Source organism: Pseudophryne corroboree, chromosome 12 (genome assembly GCF_028390025.1).
Source record: "Pseudophryne corroboree isolate aPseCor3 chromosome 12, aPseCor3.hap2, whole genome shotgun sequence".
Classification (NCBI taxonomy): Eukaryota; Metazoa; Chordata; class Amphibia; order Anura; family Myobatrachidae; genus Pseudophryne; species Pseudophryne corroboree.
In genome coordinates, this window is record NC_086455.1 from 129,592,148 (window position 1) to 129,610,154 (window position 18,007).

At 44.7% G+C, this 18,007-nt stretch overlaps 1 protein-coding gene across 4 annotated transcripts in view; it reads left to right on the forward strand.

Annotated features, from left to right (window-relative positions):
• Positions 1-18,007, forward strand: part of AVEN (apoptosis and caspase activation inhibitor) — a 731,650-nt gene that overhangs the window by 628,417 nt on the left and 85,226 nt on the right. The window lies entirely within an intron of this gene.

Sequence of the window (18,007 nt, forward strand, 5' to 3'; positions counted from 1 at the left end):
CGTAGCAGCAAATTTGTTAGCAGTTGGGCAAAACCATAGGGGTCATTCCGAGTTATTCGCTCGCTAGCAGATTTTAGCAGCATTGCACATGCTAGGCCGCCACCCTCTGGGAGTGAATCTTAGCTTAGCAGAATTGCGAACGAAAGATTAGCATAATTGCGAATAGAAAATTCTTAGCAGTTTCTGAGTAGCTCGAGACTTACTCCTACACTGCGATCAGCTCAGCCCGTTTCGTTCCTGGTTTTACGTCACAAACACGCCCTGCGTTCGGCCAGCCACTCCACCGTTTCTCCAGACACTCCCGCGTTTTATCCTTGCACGCCTGCGTTTTTCCGCACACTCCCAGAAAACGGTCAGTTTCCGCCCAGAAACACCCACTTCCTGTCAATCACACTCCGATCACTTCAACGATGGACATTCTTTGTTCGGACGTGAGTAAATCTACTAAGTTTTGAGCTAAAATACTTAGCGCATGCGCACTGCGTACCCTGCGCATGCGCATTTTCGCCTTAATCACAGCAAAATCGGCAACGAGCGAACAACTCGGAATGACCCCCCATGTGCAATGCAGGGGGGGGGGGGCAGATATAACATGTGCAGAGAGAGTTAGATTTGGGTCGGTTATTTTGTTTCTGTGCAGGGTAAATACTGGCTGCTTTATTTTTACACTGCAATATAGATTTCAGTTTGAACACCCCCCCCCCCTCAATTCGACTCTCTCTGTACATGTTATATCTGCCCCCCCCTGCGGTGCACATGGTTTTGCCCAACTGCTAACAAATTTGCAGCTACGATCAGGTCTGAATTACCCCTATGTGCAGGGTTTAAACTGAAGCACAGATGTTGCAGCCATTGAATAGCTAAGTATGTTTACGGAATGTTTAGCGAAGACGATCTCTACAGTTGGATGTTTTTGCTCAGTTAATATCACATTGGGTTTGTGCTTTTGCTAACCGATCAGTTCAATTAAACCATAGTCCTGTTACTGTGCATGCACCATATTACAAAGACCTGCACGTGTCTGTGGTAATGATCTAAAAGGAAGGTAAACAATAACGTGGGAGATGTACTAATCAACTCCTAACTGCCACGTTACAGGCTGTGTTTGAAAAACAACAGTTAGCAGCTGATAGGTTAGCAGTTTATCACTCTCCAAGGCTTTGAACATCTGTCCCCATGTCTTTAGAAACTTCTGTGTGTATGGTAGAATTGGTTGCTAATCTGTTTGACATTGTTCAGCTCCATTCATACAGTAATTATCAAAATAAAAGCTTATATAGGACCTGACATCAGGTTTACGTACATCTCTAATGGTGGGCCATCTGCGCATGTGCAGAACAGGTCTTGCATGGTCAAACGCAGTGCCCCCAAGCTGTGGTTTATTGACAGGCTGCGGGTGTTTGTGGGTAGGGGATGAGTGGAGTTTGACAGTATTCCCAAAAACAGGGGATGTCGCCGCCGTTTTCTGGGAGTGGCAAAGCTATGGTATGCAACTTCGGAACCAGATTTCCTTGCCGTAGCGCAGACAGCACGGCCATCCTGCATAACCTGAGAGTTACTCAGAATGCCAATGTTCACGCAATCTGATGCTGTGCTTTCGGATTGAGCAATCAACCACGCAAGCATGAAAAAAGGCAGCTATTTACTTAAGACACCTCCTGCTGCTTTTACATACTTTGGTGTTGGACATACAGTACGTAGGCCCTCATTCAGAGTTGAACGCAGCTGCTGCATTTGCACGCAGAGACCGTATTCAGAGGTTCTGCGCACACGCTGCTTCCATAGTGCATGTGCATGATACGTCACCATGTGATTGCATCCCGGAAGGATGCAACTGGATGGTGATTGACAGGCAACGAGCGTCCAGGGGTGGCGATGCAGCATTGGGGGGGATCGGGAAATGCAGGCATGTCATGGTCATGACCCCAGGCTGCATAGGCAGGGGTCAACCTCTGTTTGATGCGATCGCAATTGATTTGCGATCACATTGCAGGGCGGCGCCAGATATGCTGGGTGGCCTTGCCCTGTGTTGAGTGGCCCTAGCATGTAAGCACCGTATATGTCCGCAGATTTTTCTGCGAGAACAAAATCTGCGACCAAGTCTGAATAGCCCCTATATTACTCAGCCACGAATACATAATGTCGCGCCCGGCAGGCCGATTCTCCAGATACCTCAATCTGAAAATCGCCACCAGTGACTTATGGTTACCTAAGCATGTGTGGTTAATGAAAACCTGGTAACTGCCACCAGCAAACGTTCCTTTAGTGATACCACACTAGGTAAGCTCTTGCTGTTACCTTCATACAGAATTATTAATTGCACACTCACTCACTTACGCTTTGGCCTCATAGGCTCGTAGTTTCACAAAGAGAAACGGAGAATACGCTAGAATTAATTTGAACAAAGTAATCCAAGGAATGTTTATAATAAATAGATTACAAATATGGACAGAAATACAGAACATGCATCTCAGGAAAAAAAAACAAAAACGTAATATTTCGGAAGCCTAACACTTACACACAGAACTTAGATGATTCCGATGTGAGGGGATTTCGCAGGTTAAGATTGTGCATTCCTCAGATCTCTTAGCTGTATCCCCATAAAGAATGAAAATTTAGCTTTTAGGGGGAGGTGAAATTATACTTTTTCTCCAGCTCCACTCCTCCCTCCCACCTCTTTTTTTTTTATTAACTAGCTCACTGCTGGACACTGGACATGTAAAGGACCATGTCCTCCCAAGTTTGTAACTCATTAGATAGTGGAGGGGGATTTAGCCCAGATTGGACACAGACATTCCATTCGCCTTAAGAGGTGAAATTCTACTATAATTTATTACTGAGGATGTTGTTTGAGGATGAAGGATACCATTTTCTTCCACCCCCAAACATTTATGACTGGTACAAGATAAGAGATCACTGGGGGTCATTCCGAGTTGTTCGCTCGCAAGCTGCTTTTAGCAGCTTTGCACACGCTAAGCCGCCGCCCTCTGGGAGTGAATCTTAGCTTATCAAAATTGCGACCGAAAGATTAGCAGAATTGCGAATAGACACTTCTTAGCAGTTTCTGAGTAGCTCAGACTTACTCGGCATCTGCGATCAGTTCAGTCAGTTTCGTTCCTGGTTTAACGTCACAAACACACCCAGCGTTCGGCCAGACACTCCTCCGTTTCTCCAGCCACTCCCGCGTTTTTCCCAGAAACGGTAGCGTTTTTTCGCACACTCCCATAAAACGGCCTGTTTCCGCCCAGAAACACCCACTTCCTGTCAATCACATTACGATCACCAGAACGAAGAAAAAACCTCGTAATGCCGTGAGTAAAATACCTAACTGCATAGCAAATTTACTTGGCGCAGTCGCACTGCGGACATTGCGCATGCGCATTAGTGACTAATCGCTCCGTTGCGAGAAAAAAATAACGAGCGAACAACTCAGAATGACCCCCACTATCCGTTCCCTGAACATAAATTTCTCCTCCCCTTTCCCTGGATAAAGTTAGGTCAACTTTAGAACACAGCTTGGCAGCCATGTTGTTCCACGCAAGGGTCGTTCATACACATATGATACAATTCTGATATTGCTAACTGCGTGTAAATGTCACATGTACAGGCTACAAAGAGGGTTGTACTGAGCTGCATTAGTGTCTTCAGCAATTGAAGTCTGTGTGTAGTAGTGTGATCCTCATATTAACAAATCTATTGTCATTAGCAGCCTATTCACCGTATTGAGTTCACACATGCACACGGCTGCAGCAGTGGCCAATTTCCCGTTAGGCACTTGAGGCACATGCCTAGGGGCGGCACTTGTTTTGGGGCAGCACTTGCATGTTTGTGTTGGTATTGTCAGCCTCAAAAGTACCAGTAACTGCAAAATATTTCCCCTGTACTGTACCATATGCCATCTTGAATGGAATGTAAATGGGTAGGACATGCACATACTGCCCCTGTAAGCTGCCCTACTTAGAAATATGTATACATAATTAAAATGTCATCATTTTTTTTTATTATTCTATTAAATTGGTTATCAAATGAGTGATCAATAAAAATATACAAATTAGGTAGATGGGGGGCGGCTGTTACTGCCTAGGGGCATCCTCACTCCTAAATCTGCCCTTGGGCTGCAGGGCACTCACTGCTAAGGTGCTTTCAGTTTTCCGAGTTTGCAGAATGTAGATGGCCCTATTGAGCCCCTAATAAAGTTTGGGCCCTTACTTAAAACATGCGGAAACTAGTGTCCATTAGTAATAATAAATGGTAAACAGCTACATGCATAAGGAGTATTTCATAGGAAAATAGGGTATACAGTACATTTAAATATTTACATGATGCACTGAGACCTGGACTTATACTGTACCTAAAAGTTAATCGCTAGTGACTAAATTTAGGAATCCGTAATTTTGCAATAAACAGCTTTCAAACTTCGTAAATATATCTGTAGCTGTGTCGTGATGTGCATTGATAGGTAACATAGCTTTATATTTATTAATGGTTGTCCTATAGTTATTTGTACATTATACTTCTCAAATAAACATATTGTTCCAGTCTGTGTTGTCTGTGTCACACTGCTCCAGCCTGTGGTCTCTGTATCACACTGCTCCAGCCTGTGGTCTCTGTATCACACTGCTCCAGCCTGTGGTCTCTGTATCACACTGCTCCAGCCTGTGGTCTCTGTATCACACTGCTCCAGCCTGTGGTCTCTGTATCACACTGCTCCAGCCTGTGGTCTCTGTGTCACACTGCTCCAGCCTGTGGTCTCTGTATCACACTGCTCCAGCCTGTGGTCTCTGTGTCACACTGCTCCAGCCTGTGGTCTCTGTGTCACACTGCTCCAGCCTGTGGTCTCTGTATCACACTGCTATAGCCTGTGGTCTCTGTATCACACTACTCCAGCCTGTGGTCTCTGTATCACACTGCTCCAGCCTGTGGTCTCTGTATCACACTGCTCCAGCCACACTGCTCCAGCCTGTGGTCTCTGTATCACACTGCTCCAGCCTGTGGTCTCTGTATCACACTGCTCCAGCCTGTGGTCTCTGTATCACACTGCTCCAGCCTGTGGTCTCTGTATCACACTGCTCCAGCCACACTGCTCCAGCCTGTGGTCTCTGTATCACACTGCTCCAGCCTGTGGTCTCTGTATCACACTGCTCCAGCCTCTGGTCTCTGTATCACACTGCTCCAGCCTGTGGTCTCTGTATCACACTGCTCCAGCCTGTGGTCTCTGTATCACACTGCTCCAGCCTGTTGTCTCTGTATCACACTGCTCCAGCCACACTGCTCCAGCCTGTGGTCTCTGTATCACACTGCTCCAGCCTGTGGTCTCTGTATCACACTGCTCCAGCCTGTGGTCTCTGTATCACACTGCTCCAGCCTGTGGTCTCTGTATCACACTGCTCCAGCCTGTTGTCTCTGTATCACACTGCTCCAGCCTGTGGTCTCTGTATCACACTGCTCCATCCTGTGGTAAACAAGCCTTGTGGTTCCAACATTTGGCCCGAGTCAAGAGTGGCATCTTGCCCGGAGCGCCGCAGTCCTGGGGGCGCTTCCGCCACTTGACCCTCCCACATGCTCCCGTGCGCACCACAATGTCATGCACAGCAATTGACCTCTGGTGTCTGTGCAGCGCTATGGGAGAAACGTCATGACGTCTCTCCCATAGCATAGATCCAAGGAGCGGCGGCCGGAGACGGAGGACAACTGCAGCGGTCAGGCAGCAGGAGCGGGATGGTGAGTATTTTTTTTTGTAAGCGGCGCTACTAGGGGCATATCTACAGGGGGCACAGCTACTGAGGGCACTGCTACTGGGGGTAAAACTACTGGTGGCAAAGCTACAGGGGGCACAACTACTGAGGGCACAGCTGCAGGGTGCACAGCTACTGAGGGCACAGCTACAGGGGGCACAACTACTGAGGGCACAGCTACAGGGGGCACAACTACTGAGGGCACAGCTACAGGGTGCACAACTACTGAGGGCAAAACTACAGGGGGCACAACTACTGGGGGCATAACTGTGGCCATGCCCCTTCCCTATTTTTTGCAGCGCGCCTGCGATGCGCATTATCCATGTTTTACCTGTCGGGCAGGGCCAAAGTAAACTTTCGCCCTGGGCACCACAAGGTCTAGAACTGGCCCCAACGCAATGCTGCTTCAGCCAGTGACCCCCAGAAAGTGCTGCTTCGGCCAATGCCACCCATACCATGCTGCATTAGCTTATCAGACAAGGCACTTGTAAAATCTGAATTTTTTCCTGTCATACCTAAAGGATGTTTCTAAATCTATACATAAAGATCTTCAGTAACAGATGCCATGAGTTCCACAGCTTTTTAACTGTGTGCTCTAAGTGTAATTTCTTCAAAGAATTTAAATCTTTGCCCTTTGTCTTACCCATCTTCTTGTCCAAGGTGTGCAGGTCTAGGGGTCTATTCATGAAGCAGTGAAAAGAGTGGATAAATGAGCCAGTGGAGAAGTTGCCCATGACAACCAATCAGCTGTTCTGTATAATTTTATATTATGCAAATTATAAATGTTACGTCAATGCTGATTGGTTGCCATAGGCAAATTCTTTACCGGCTTACTTCTCCACACTTTTCACTGCTTCATGAATAGACCCACTAGTCATTTGGTATCCGGACTTCAGGTCGACAACAAAAAGGTCGACACACCTTATGTCGTCGACACACCTTTGGTCGACATGGACAAAAGGTCGACATGGAACAAGGTCGACATGAGTTTTTTTTATTTTTTTTCCTTTTTTAGAACCTTTTCATACTTAACGATCCACATGGACTATGATTGGAACGGTAATCTGTGCCGAGCGAAGCGAAGGCACCATGCCCAAAGCATGGCGAGCGAAGCGAGCCATACGAGGGGACGCGGTGCACTAATTGGGGTTCCTGGTCACTCTACGAAGAAAACGACACCAAAAAAACATAAAAAACTCATGTCGACCTTTTTCCATGTCGACATTGTTCCTGTCGACCTTTTGTCCATGCCGATCTTTTGTCCATGTCGACCTACGGTGTGTCGACCTTTTTGTTGTCGACCCTGAGTCCCAGACCCAGTCATTTATGGTGACAGTAAATACTAATTATTGAACTACAGAGCAGACACTGTATAAGAACGTGTCCTTTATCGGTTGTGTTTTGCAACACCTTGCTTCACCATCTGGGGAGGCTCTATCCTCCTCTGCAAGATGGATACAGGTTTTGCTGTGATGAGCTGCATGTTCATCTATTTCTGCAGTTCACGATGACTGCAACACTTGTTTTCCATTTGATAAATTCCTGAGCTCCAGGATGCTCGATGAATATGTGGCTTTTTTTTTTTTTTTTTACCTCCCCTCCTGGTTATATTGACCAAAGTGCATCAGAGAGAATAAAAAATTTAGCTTTATGCTTTCATCTGCTTTCTTTTGAATTCTGCAGGGGAAACTGTTTAAGTAAGATAGGGTAAAATGAGCATTGGAGATGGTAGAAATAGTCCTTCTGAATTTTTTTCCCTATGTATCTTTTTGCAAGCGACCCACCTTTGAAGTGCACCTGAATGTCAACAGAAGCAGCAGCTGGGCTGCAATGCTAGCAGTTTTTCTCTTTGCTAAAATTCCCTTCAACATAAATGTTTCTCAATGAGGGAGTCAGTACAGGGTCCAATAAGAAAATGGAATAAAAACATAACTTAAGAAGTATATTTTACATTTCAGCTAAAGATGTCCAACTTATTCTGCAGACTGTAAGAATCCTCATTTCTTTTACTATATATATATATATATATATATATATATATACACACACACACACACACACACACACACACACACACACACACACACACATATATTTGGGATCTGGTCAGGATCGTGGTTTTCAAAATACCAACGCCAGCATCCCGACTAGAATCACAACCGGGATTCCGTACAAACAATTGCCGGAGTGGTAAGCCACGGGGGAGTGAGGGGGGGAGGGGGGGGGGTTAAGTTTAGGCTGCGGGAAGGGGCGGTTAGGGTAAGAGGGGCATTGCGGAAAGGTGAGTATGCTTACCTTGCCCAGTGGTGCAAGTATGCAGGTATGCTTGAATATGGAGTACCCTTAACCACTTGCCTGGCATGGTCGCATCACATGCGTCCATGCCTGCAAGTGTTCTATCTGACCTGGTCGCACAGGATGCGACCAGCCAGATAAACAGCGTTAGCAGCATCAGGGAAGAGAAACTTCCCTCCACTGCTGCTGTCAGAGGGACTGTAAGGTCCCTACGCCTCCCTGCACTCTCCTCTACTGATTGCCGTCCTGTCGATTACTGCAGAGTCAGCAGGTTGTCTGGCTAGGTGGCTCTGGGGTGTCCTGCCCCCCGGACCTGATCCCCTATAGTTAGTGTTAGGGACTTACCCAATGAGAGGCTACCTTGGCACTGTGGGTAAGCTCATAGCCCTGGCCAGGATTATGCTAAATGCCTTTGGTTATTACAGGTTGAGCTGGTGTGAGATAGTGCACCTACAACTTTTTTCCCCTTGTATACTGTATCAAGTCTCAAGCAGAGTAGCACCTCATTACTTAATAATGGTGTGCAAACTAGGCCCCGCTCCTTTCGCCTCTAGTATAGTGTCAGATGCACATAACATCCTCAGTATAGTGTCCGTTACACATAACATTCACAGTGTAGTGCCAAATACACATATGCCCCCAGCATAGTGCCAGTTAAGCATATGCCCCCAGTATAGTGCCAGACACACAAAATGTCCCCAGTATAGTGTCAGATACACATAATGTTTCAGTATAATGTCAGATACACATAACAACCCTAGTATAGTGCCAGATTAACATAACACCCCTAGTATAGTGTCAGATGCACATAACGTTCCAGTATAGTGTCAGATGCACATAACAACCCTAATATAGTGCCAGACACACATAACGTATAGTGTCAGATACACATAACATTCCAGTATAGTGTCAGATACACATAATGTTCCAGTATAGTGTCAGATACACATAATAACCCTAGTATAGTTCCAGATTCACATAACGCCCCTAGTATAGTGTCAGATGCACATAACGTCCTCAGTATAGTGCCAGTTACACATAACATTCCTAGTATAGTGCCAGATACACATATGCCCCCAGTATAGTGCCAGATACACATATGCCCCCAGTATAGTGCCAGATACACGTATGCCCCCAGTATAGTGCAAGATATACGTATGCCCCCAGTATAGTGCCAGATACACGTATGCCCCCAATATAGTGCCAGATACACGTATGCCCCCAGTATAGTGCCAGATACACGTATGCCCCCAGTATAGTGCCAGATACCCGTATGTCCCTAGTATACTGGCAGATACATATATGCCCCCATTATAGTGCCAGATACATATATGCCCCCACAGTGCTGAATACACATATGCCCCCATAGTGCTGGACAAACACATGCCCCCACAGTGCCAGACACACACATGCCCCCACAGTGCAAGATACACATATGCCAGAGGGTGTGTATTGCGTTACTGGTGGCTGAGATCCTGGCGGTCTGCATCCCGATGGCGGGATCCCGGCCACAGAATGTTGGCAATGGGGGAGGGGGTGAGCGCAACAAGCCCCTTGCAGGCTCGCTGCGGGCGCCACAGGTTCTATTCCTACTCTATGGGTGTCGTGGACACCGTCCCTGTTGGTTGGCATGCCGACTATCGGGATAGTGAGGGGGCGGAATGTAGGAAGAGGAGTTGTGACTGGCGGTCACCTGACTACATCCCATGACAGATACATATATGCCCCCACAGTGCCAGATACACGTGCCCCCACAGTGTCGGATACCATATGCCCACGTAGTGGCCGATACACATATGCCCCCACAGTGCCAGATACCATATGCCCACGTAGTGGCAGATACACATATGCCCCCACAGTGCCGGATACACATATGCCCCCATAGTGCCAGACACACACATGCCCCCAGTAGCGTTGCTCACCGCCACCGGGCTCCTCTGCTGTTCTCACTGCTGCCGGGCTTTGCTGCTGTTGCCATGGTTAGAAGAGCACAGCGTGTGCCTCTCCTGTCCCTTAGTACAGTCTCCCGTCTTCAAGTTTGTGAGCCAATCAAAGCTTGCGGTCCGGCAGCCAATCAGGAGCAGCTGCTGCCAGTCCACGAGCTCTGACTGGCGGATGAACCAGTGCCTGATTTGAGTTGTCTTACGGGCCAGCTGATGGCCGCCCATAGAAGTCCGGTGCCCCGCGCGGCTGTTCCTAAGGATCGTGCCTCGAGCCGGCCCTGGACTCTGGTATGATACAACGTCTCACTCTCTCGGGCTGATGCAGAGATGGACACTACAGCACAGCCACTCTGCGAACTTATGCTAAAGCCGCAAAAGGCGTCTTAAATAAAAAGATGCCCATTGCCGGCTTATGCGATCCACTGCTGCTTCCGAGGACACTGATTTTTAAATGTCCTCCGTAATTAACGAACACTAATGCTCTTTCTTTTTAATAGGGCATTCCACTGGGACCCTGCCCATTATATGTTTGTAGAATACACGTGATGTTATGGTTAATGTCCTTAGCACAGAGCAAAAATGAGTGATGGTTTCTCTATCGTATTTGCCATTTAGAACTTTGGGAAGTTGCAGGGACACTACACAGATCTCCATTATCAGGAATTCATATGGAAATCAAAAGAGATTTCTCTACTAATTTACAGAACCTTTTCTGATGAAGCGAACAGGTGTTTTGCGAAAGGCATAAAATTTACTGCTGTGATTTGAATTATTTGGAGAGATCTACTTCATAGACTAAAGAATAATTCCTTTTGGAAAAGTGTGAAGTATCTAATTTTATAAAAGTAGAGACAATATCACTCCAGCCAAGAACCCCATATAGGTGGTATAAATGCCCCCCAAAAATAATATCCTTTATACACAAGGCCCCTTCTGAGAGATGCCCTCACATTCTCAGAGCAGCAGAAAATATTACCATCAAGTCTGTGGCTGATGTGGTGCAGATCAAACTCTTTCATTTACCATTTTGTGCATTTTGTGTAGTTGTGTCCTCATTCACTGTTGCCGCAGTCCTTCTTGTTACACCAGGTCCTGTGCAACTTGGCTTGCAGCGAGTGTCTTTTTTGCTTAAATGTGTGTATTAGTCGTACAAATTAAACAATCAGATGCAACTAAACCACTTAACAAGACTGTACTAATACTGTATGTGACACTTGTATACTGTATCTGTGTGCAAATGAATCTGAACATGTACAGTATACAAAGTGCTACGATGGCTGCTGCTTTTTTTCACATTGTGCTTCTTCTGTGACTACGGGGGTGATTGAGACCTGATCGTAGATGTACATATTGAAAACTAATTCCTGTGCGACTAAAGTCGCTGCCCAGCGTCTCTGGTACAGATTGGTATTTCATTGTGTCTGCAATGTAAATAAAATGAAAAAAAAAAACAAATCAAGAAAACAACGCTACACTGCTTCGTGAGGCTCACTGACGCCGGGCATCTCATGCCACATTAGCGTATTGAGGGTTGGTGTATGAGGGCTCAGTTGCACATCACATGGGTAGATATTCTGGACATAATTCCTGAAATACCAGGAGGACTTGGTACCTCAAATAGTCATATTGTGGTAATAAATAAAATAAATACTGTTGCCTAGCTGTAGGAAATAATGGGTAGTAAATAGGAAACAGAAAGATGTTACAAAAAAGAATAAGCATACCTTCCAACTTTTTCAAATTAGAACTGCTAAAAAGGGGGCGTGACCTATATGAAAGAGTCGCGAGTCACGACACCTTTTACCATCACGGAGGGGGCATGCCCAGCGCTCTGTGTGCTAAGCAGGGCAGCAGTGACAGGAGCCTCCCAACTGCACCCCCCCCCCCCCCCCCCCCCGCGCGAGACACTGCAGCCCGCGGGTGGGGACAGCGGGGGACAGTCCCAAAAAAACGGGAATGTCCAGTGAAAATCGGGACAGTTGGGAGGTACGAAATAGATATATGGACAAACAATGTACAGTATGGTGTAATAAAAGGCATGACGGCAGGCTGTTCTATGGAGTCAGGATAACTTTTTTTTAATCTTTTGTAAATAAATCATAGTCCAAGCTGATCATAAACTGATTAACTGTGTGTGTGTGTATGTGTGTATGTCTGTCTGTCTGTCTGTCTGTGTGTGTCTGTGTCTGTCTGTCTGTCTAACTTTTAATAGTGGAATTAGCTGATGGAACCAGTAAACCCATCGACTTGGGAAACTCCCGGTAACCATGCAGTAACCGTCACAGGTGATGGGTGTCCTTTCCACAAATATTCCCACATTTCTCAAGTGCAGCATTATGCACTTGACATTTTGTGTATTTTTGTAAGAATTAACAAAAAAATTATATATATTTAGCTTGTGTAGATCTGTTAGCAAAGACTGATCATAGAATAGAGAACAGAGTGACTCCACTGCTAAATACTTGTGATCCAACCTTTGTGTGTAGTAGAATTATCATTCAAAGAGTTGTTATTAATTGTGAATGTTGTGTCTGCCCCAAAGGCTATATGGACCAGATAGATACGTCTGACACATTACAGCCCTGTTTCTAGAAATTATCCTATTATAAAACACTGATTACCTTGACCTATGAGTCATGGCACTTTCATTAGACCAGAGGTTCTCAAACGCAGTCCTCAAGGCACCCTAACGGTCCAGGTTTTAAGTATATGCATGGCTCAGCACAGATAGTTAAATCAAATTGACTACGGTACTAATTAAGTCATCAGTGGAAAAGCATGGATTTACTTAAAACGTGAAACATTGGGGTGCCTTGAGGACCACATTTGAGAACCTCTGCATTATACAGTTAAATGTTTCTTAATGTCCTATGCCTTATTCCCTGAATAGCTTTATATGTGCATGAAGAAGCATTTCTCTTGGATTGGAGGGGTGTCAGTGAATGGAGGAAATAGGAGCTGTAACATTGAGTTGGAACAATGTACATATAGGGGGTAATTCCAAGTTGATCGCAGCAGGAAATTTTTTAGCAGTTGGGCAAAACCATGTGCACTGCAGGGGAGGCAGATATAACATTTTAGAGAGAGTTAGATTTGGGTGGGTTATTTTGTTTCTGTGCAGGTGTATTTTTACACTGCAAATTAGATTGCAGATTGAACACACCACACCCAAATCTAACTCTCTCTGCAAATGTTGTATCTGCCCCCTGCAGTGCACATGGTTTTGCCCAACTGCTAAAAAATTTCCTGCTGCGATCAACTTGGAATTACCCCCATTGTATGTGACAAAAACCTCAACTTTCAATAGTATAGATTTTTTATGGTCCAGTGGGGCTTGACCTGTCATTGAAGGGGTGTGATGCTAGGAATTGATATCTGCAGGTTGGTGGTGTTTTGGCTGATTAAGCCTAATATGTTTAAACAAAAAGTGTTTGGAGGTTTGAACCTGGTGGTTTGCAATTGAAAATAAATGAAAAGCCTTGCATTTACTACTTTGACACTTGAATGTGAGTAAGGCACAGCATGAGCTAGCGGCTACTTAACGTAGCACCACTTCTGTTTGTATGAGGTTGCTGCATGGTGTATGCAATGGCAACTTTTCTTTAACCTCCTCCATAAGTGTCCTAGGGAGCAACCATATCTGAGATTCAGGAGAGCATATCACCACAATCGTGTCAAAGATGGGATTCGTGGCATTGTTTGGAGGGACACGGGGCCACAATGACCAGATTAAATGCAAATCACATCATCAAACTCACTGGGTTTCACACTTAACTTGCAGCATACAGGAGCATGGCCCAGTCTCCCGGGAGGCCAGGAGAGTCCACCGATGTTTGGCAGGCATTTCAGGAGAGTTGTTAAGTATGATCCAATGTGTTAAAGTGTGTTCGGGGAACTTCACCATCTTAGTTGTGATCTTGTTTCCCTCCTCTAGCTTGCTTTTGTTTGTGGTCTGAAAGAAAACTGCATGACCCGTGTAATATTTCACAAATACAATAGTAATAGAGAGTCATAAAAGGTCCTGGAAGTGTCTGTTAAGAGCAGTAAGTAGAAGATTACAGTCCATTTATCCTGGCAGCAGACAATTACGTGCCAGTGAATTCTAGTTTGTTCTATTTTGGCCGGGTGGCATTTCAGAGGCTTCTTGTACATTTGTAGTTCTTTTTGTCTGTTCTGCTTTGTTTTGTTTTGTTTTCTGAGAAAGTATTAAGCACATAGCCATGGATGGCCACAGGATTTCTTTCAGCAGGAGCAAAATGGTATAGAATCTGGTAAAAAAGTCACGCTTCTAGTGGGTGGTTTGACTAGGCCATGGAGGGGGCATTCTTAATCAACAGTGAGGGGGGGGGGGGGGGGGGCTGCCTAGATGTATAGAAAGTAATTACCAACACCCTCTAAACTCCACAGCAATGGTGTAGACACCACTGCTTTATCATTGCGTTACTTTCTACGGAGCTTGGCATATGGAAGAAATATTTTAAACATCAAGACCCAGGGAAAGAGCCTTTCAAGCAAATAAGCTCAGTGTAAGAAAGTCCTGGCCAAGCAATCTGAATAAGTAAAGGGCACTATATCCAACGACTTGTCCTAGTGGTAGATCCTTTAAAAAATCTTGGTTTGCAGAGTCAAAACATTGAGGCCAATAAACCCACCCAATTCCATTTCTATCCATGCATTATTCATTCTATGCAACATATCATTAGATGAAGAGCTTGTAGGAAGTTTTATTGATATTATTCTTTAAGCTTTTCTGCACCAGAGAGACAGACAGTGATCACTAGCCCTGGTTTTCCGTACTGTTCAGCTATTTTATTCATATCAGTGGTTTTATTCATGTGCATTTATTTATCTGAATAATGCTCAAAGCTTTATAAATGAAGCTGACTGTGCATCAAAAGAGCTGTCATTGTGTGGACACAGGGACTTGAGATTGCTGCAATTAAAACTGACATCTGGGAGACTAAAAATGTATAACAATGAAATTCCCATTGCTAGAGTTCTAGACCATCACCTATCCTAAGAGATTAATGTTTTCTTGCTAAAAAAATTATATATATATATATATATATATATATATAATCATATAGTACATTCCCTCCCGGGCCACTGTTGGTACAGGACAAAGCACAGGTAGCCAGCACACCAATCATGATCTTCTAACACTTACTGTGAGGATCGGGTAACTATATATACATGCCCATTTTTTGTCTGCATCATGATGAGATTCTGTTTTTATGCCGTGGCATTGGTTTACTATAACCATTAAACATTTTTTGCATATGATTGGTGTGCTGTCTACCCGTGCTTTGGGGGTCATTCCGAGTTGATCGCATGTAGCAACTTTTTACTGCCCATGCGATCAACTAGACGCCGCCTATGGGGAAGGTTTTTTTGCATATCAAGGCTGCGATCTCTTGTGCAGCCCTGCTATGCAAAAAAAGTATTGTGTAACACAAGACCAGGGTAAGACTTACTTACCCTGTGCGATGAATCCAGCGTTGCAGGTCCCGGAATTGACGTCAGACATCCGCCCTCAAAATTCCTCGACATGCCTGCGTTCGGATCTTCACGCTCAGAAAACGGTGAGTTGACGCCCCGGAACGCCTTCCTCCTGTCAATCATCTTGTGGTCGCCACTGCAACCGCTTTCTTCGCTAGCGGCGTCGCTGCCCGGCGACAGCCACCGCCGGGCAACGATGCACCTGAGCAGTTACGACCCGATCGCACGGCTGCGACGAAGTGCAGCGTGCGATCGGGTCGGAATGATCCCCTTTGTCCCGTACCAACAGTAGCCTGGGAGGACATGGACTATATGATTAATTATTTCCAATCGGCCTTCGGCACCCATACCATTACTATGAAGACGTGTGCGATTCAAGCAAGTTTTGTTTCTCTCTCTCTCTCTCTCTTATATATATATATATATATATATATATAGAGAGAGAGAGAGTCTGTGTGTGTATCGATTATGGCGGCATGCCCGTACACAGTAATACCTATCCCAATGCCCTCCTTAGTAACCGTGGTTACAAGATACAGCAGACAATGCAGGCGGCACTCAGATAAGAATCACAGCAGAAGCAGGATAAAGATCAACGTTTCAAGATTTAATTCATCTCATCATCAGGATACAGAAAAAGTGAACTACCGTACTTTAAAAAGGATCTCCACACCACGTGATGACACCCACACGCATGGGTGCAATATGCCGACGCCCACAGATGACGTCACCATACGTCGGCCGTCACCACAGTTACCTTTAAACAATAAATAAAGTTACACACCAAAAAAGTAAGTACAGTGGCTGTAAAACAGATACATATTACGAATCATATAGGGTCAAAACTAACAAATAGATGAGCTGATAAGGTTGAAACATACGTGCATCAGGCAAGTATATACTATATAGACACAATAATGCAACATGGTATATAATTGTACCTGCACTAATGTTACATACAGAGCATTATTACTGCTAATATAAAAATATTTAACATGGCAACCTTATCATGAACCAAAAACACCCTGGCAAATAAATTCTGTACTGACACTATCAAAAGTGTAATGTAGTAGCATACAGGCGAGATGAATTAAATCTCGAAACGATCTTTATCCTGCTTCTGCTGTGATTTTTATCTGAGTACTTTTATCATCCCTTATTTATATGGCGCCACAAGGGATCCGCATCACCCAATTACAGAGTAGGCAAATAAGCAAAACCTGAAGACAGTGTGACTTACAATTCAATACAATCTAGGATAAGTACAGGGTATATAAACATAGCTGCGTCAGTAAACAGCACTGAAATAAGTATCAGGGCGGCAGAAAACGTATGTGTGTGTGTGTGTATATATATATATATATATATATATATATATATAAATATCCAGAGTCCACGGCACTCCCCAATCCCAAAGGTATGTTGTAGAGAAATACTAATGCCGGTGCCCTCCCAATGGAATACAGCGTGCTGTGTCCAGTAGTATATGGTGCAGAGATGGGCGGCACTCTCGGCGTAAGGAATATAGACAGACAGGCAAGTCTGATGTGTCAACGTTTCAATGTCAAAAGCGGCATTTTCCTGACGAAAATGACGCTTTTGACATTGAAACGTTGACACATCAGACTTGCCTGTCTGTCTTTATTCCTTACGCCGAGAGTGCCGCCCGTCTCTGCACCATATATATATATATATATATATATATAGTGCATGGAAGGCGGCACTCAGGAGACTTTCAAGAATGTAGAAAAACGTGCTTTAATATCAACGTTTCGGGAGACGCACTCCCTTCCTCAAGACACAGCAAGACAACTAAATAATTTTTAATACATTGAAATAAACATAAAAAGGCTTAGCTTAATGATACAGGTAGGTGGGTAGGTAGGTAGGTCGTTCAGTCAGGTCTCTCAATCTCAACGCGTTTCGCCCATCAGGCTTCCTCAGGAAGCCTTTTTATGTTTATGTCAATGTATTAAAAATTATTTTTTATTTTGATACAAGGTAGTCTGCCATTGCTTTGTACGGACCAGCGTGGGTCTATCGGATAGAGGTGGAGAGCACCTACTGGATAAGGAATTGATAGGTCCTAACATAAGTGTTATCTGTTGGAGAATACCTACTGGATAAAGAATCGATAGGCCCTAACACAAGTGATTATCTGGTACGGACCTTTCCATTTGTTGTATTTGCAATACACTATTAACAAAATCACTGCACCATAAGGCGCTTGTTCTTCTCTCCTAGTACTATATATATATATATATATATATATATATTCAATCTGGGACTTTCTGGGACTTAAAGCGCGATATACCAGCTCTGCGTTGTATTACTACTTGTAATATTGTTTGTCTTATTGTTAGTATTGTTTGTCTAGATGCGCTACAGTTACACAGATAAGGCTGTCACGTCCTGTGTGCAGCCACTGTTGTATCCAGAAGGTACACCACTAGGTGCCACAGTGCTATGCGTCACAGTGGCTCCAACACAAGTGTGTTGCGCAGTTTTTTTCTGTATAGGCTGTTTATTTATTTT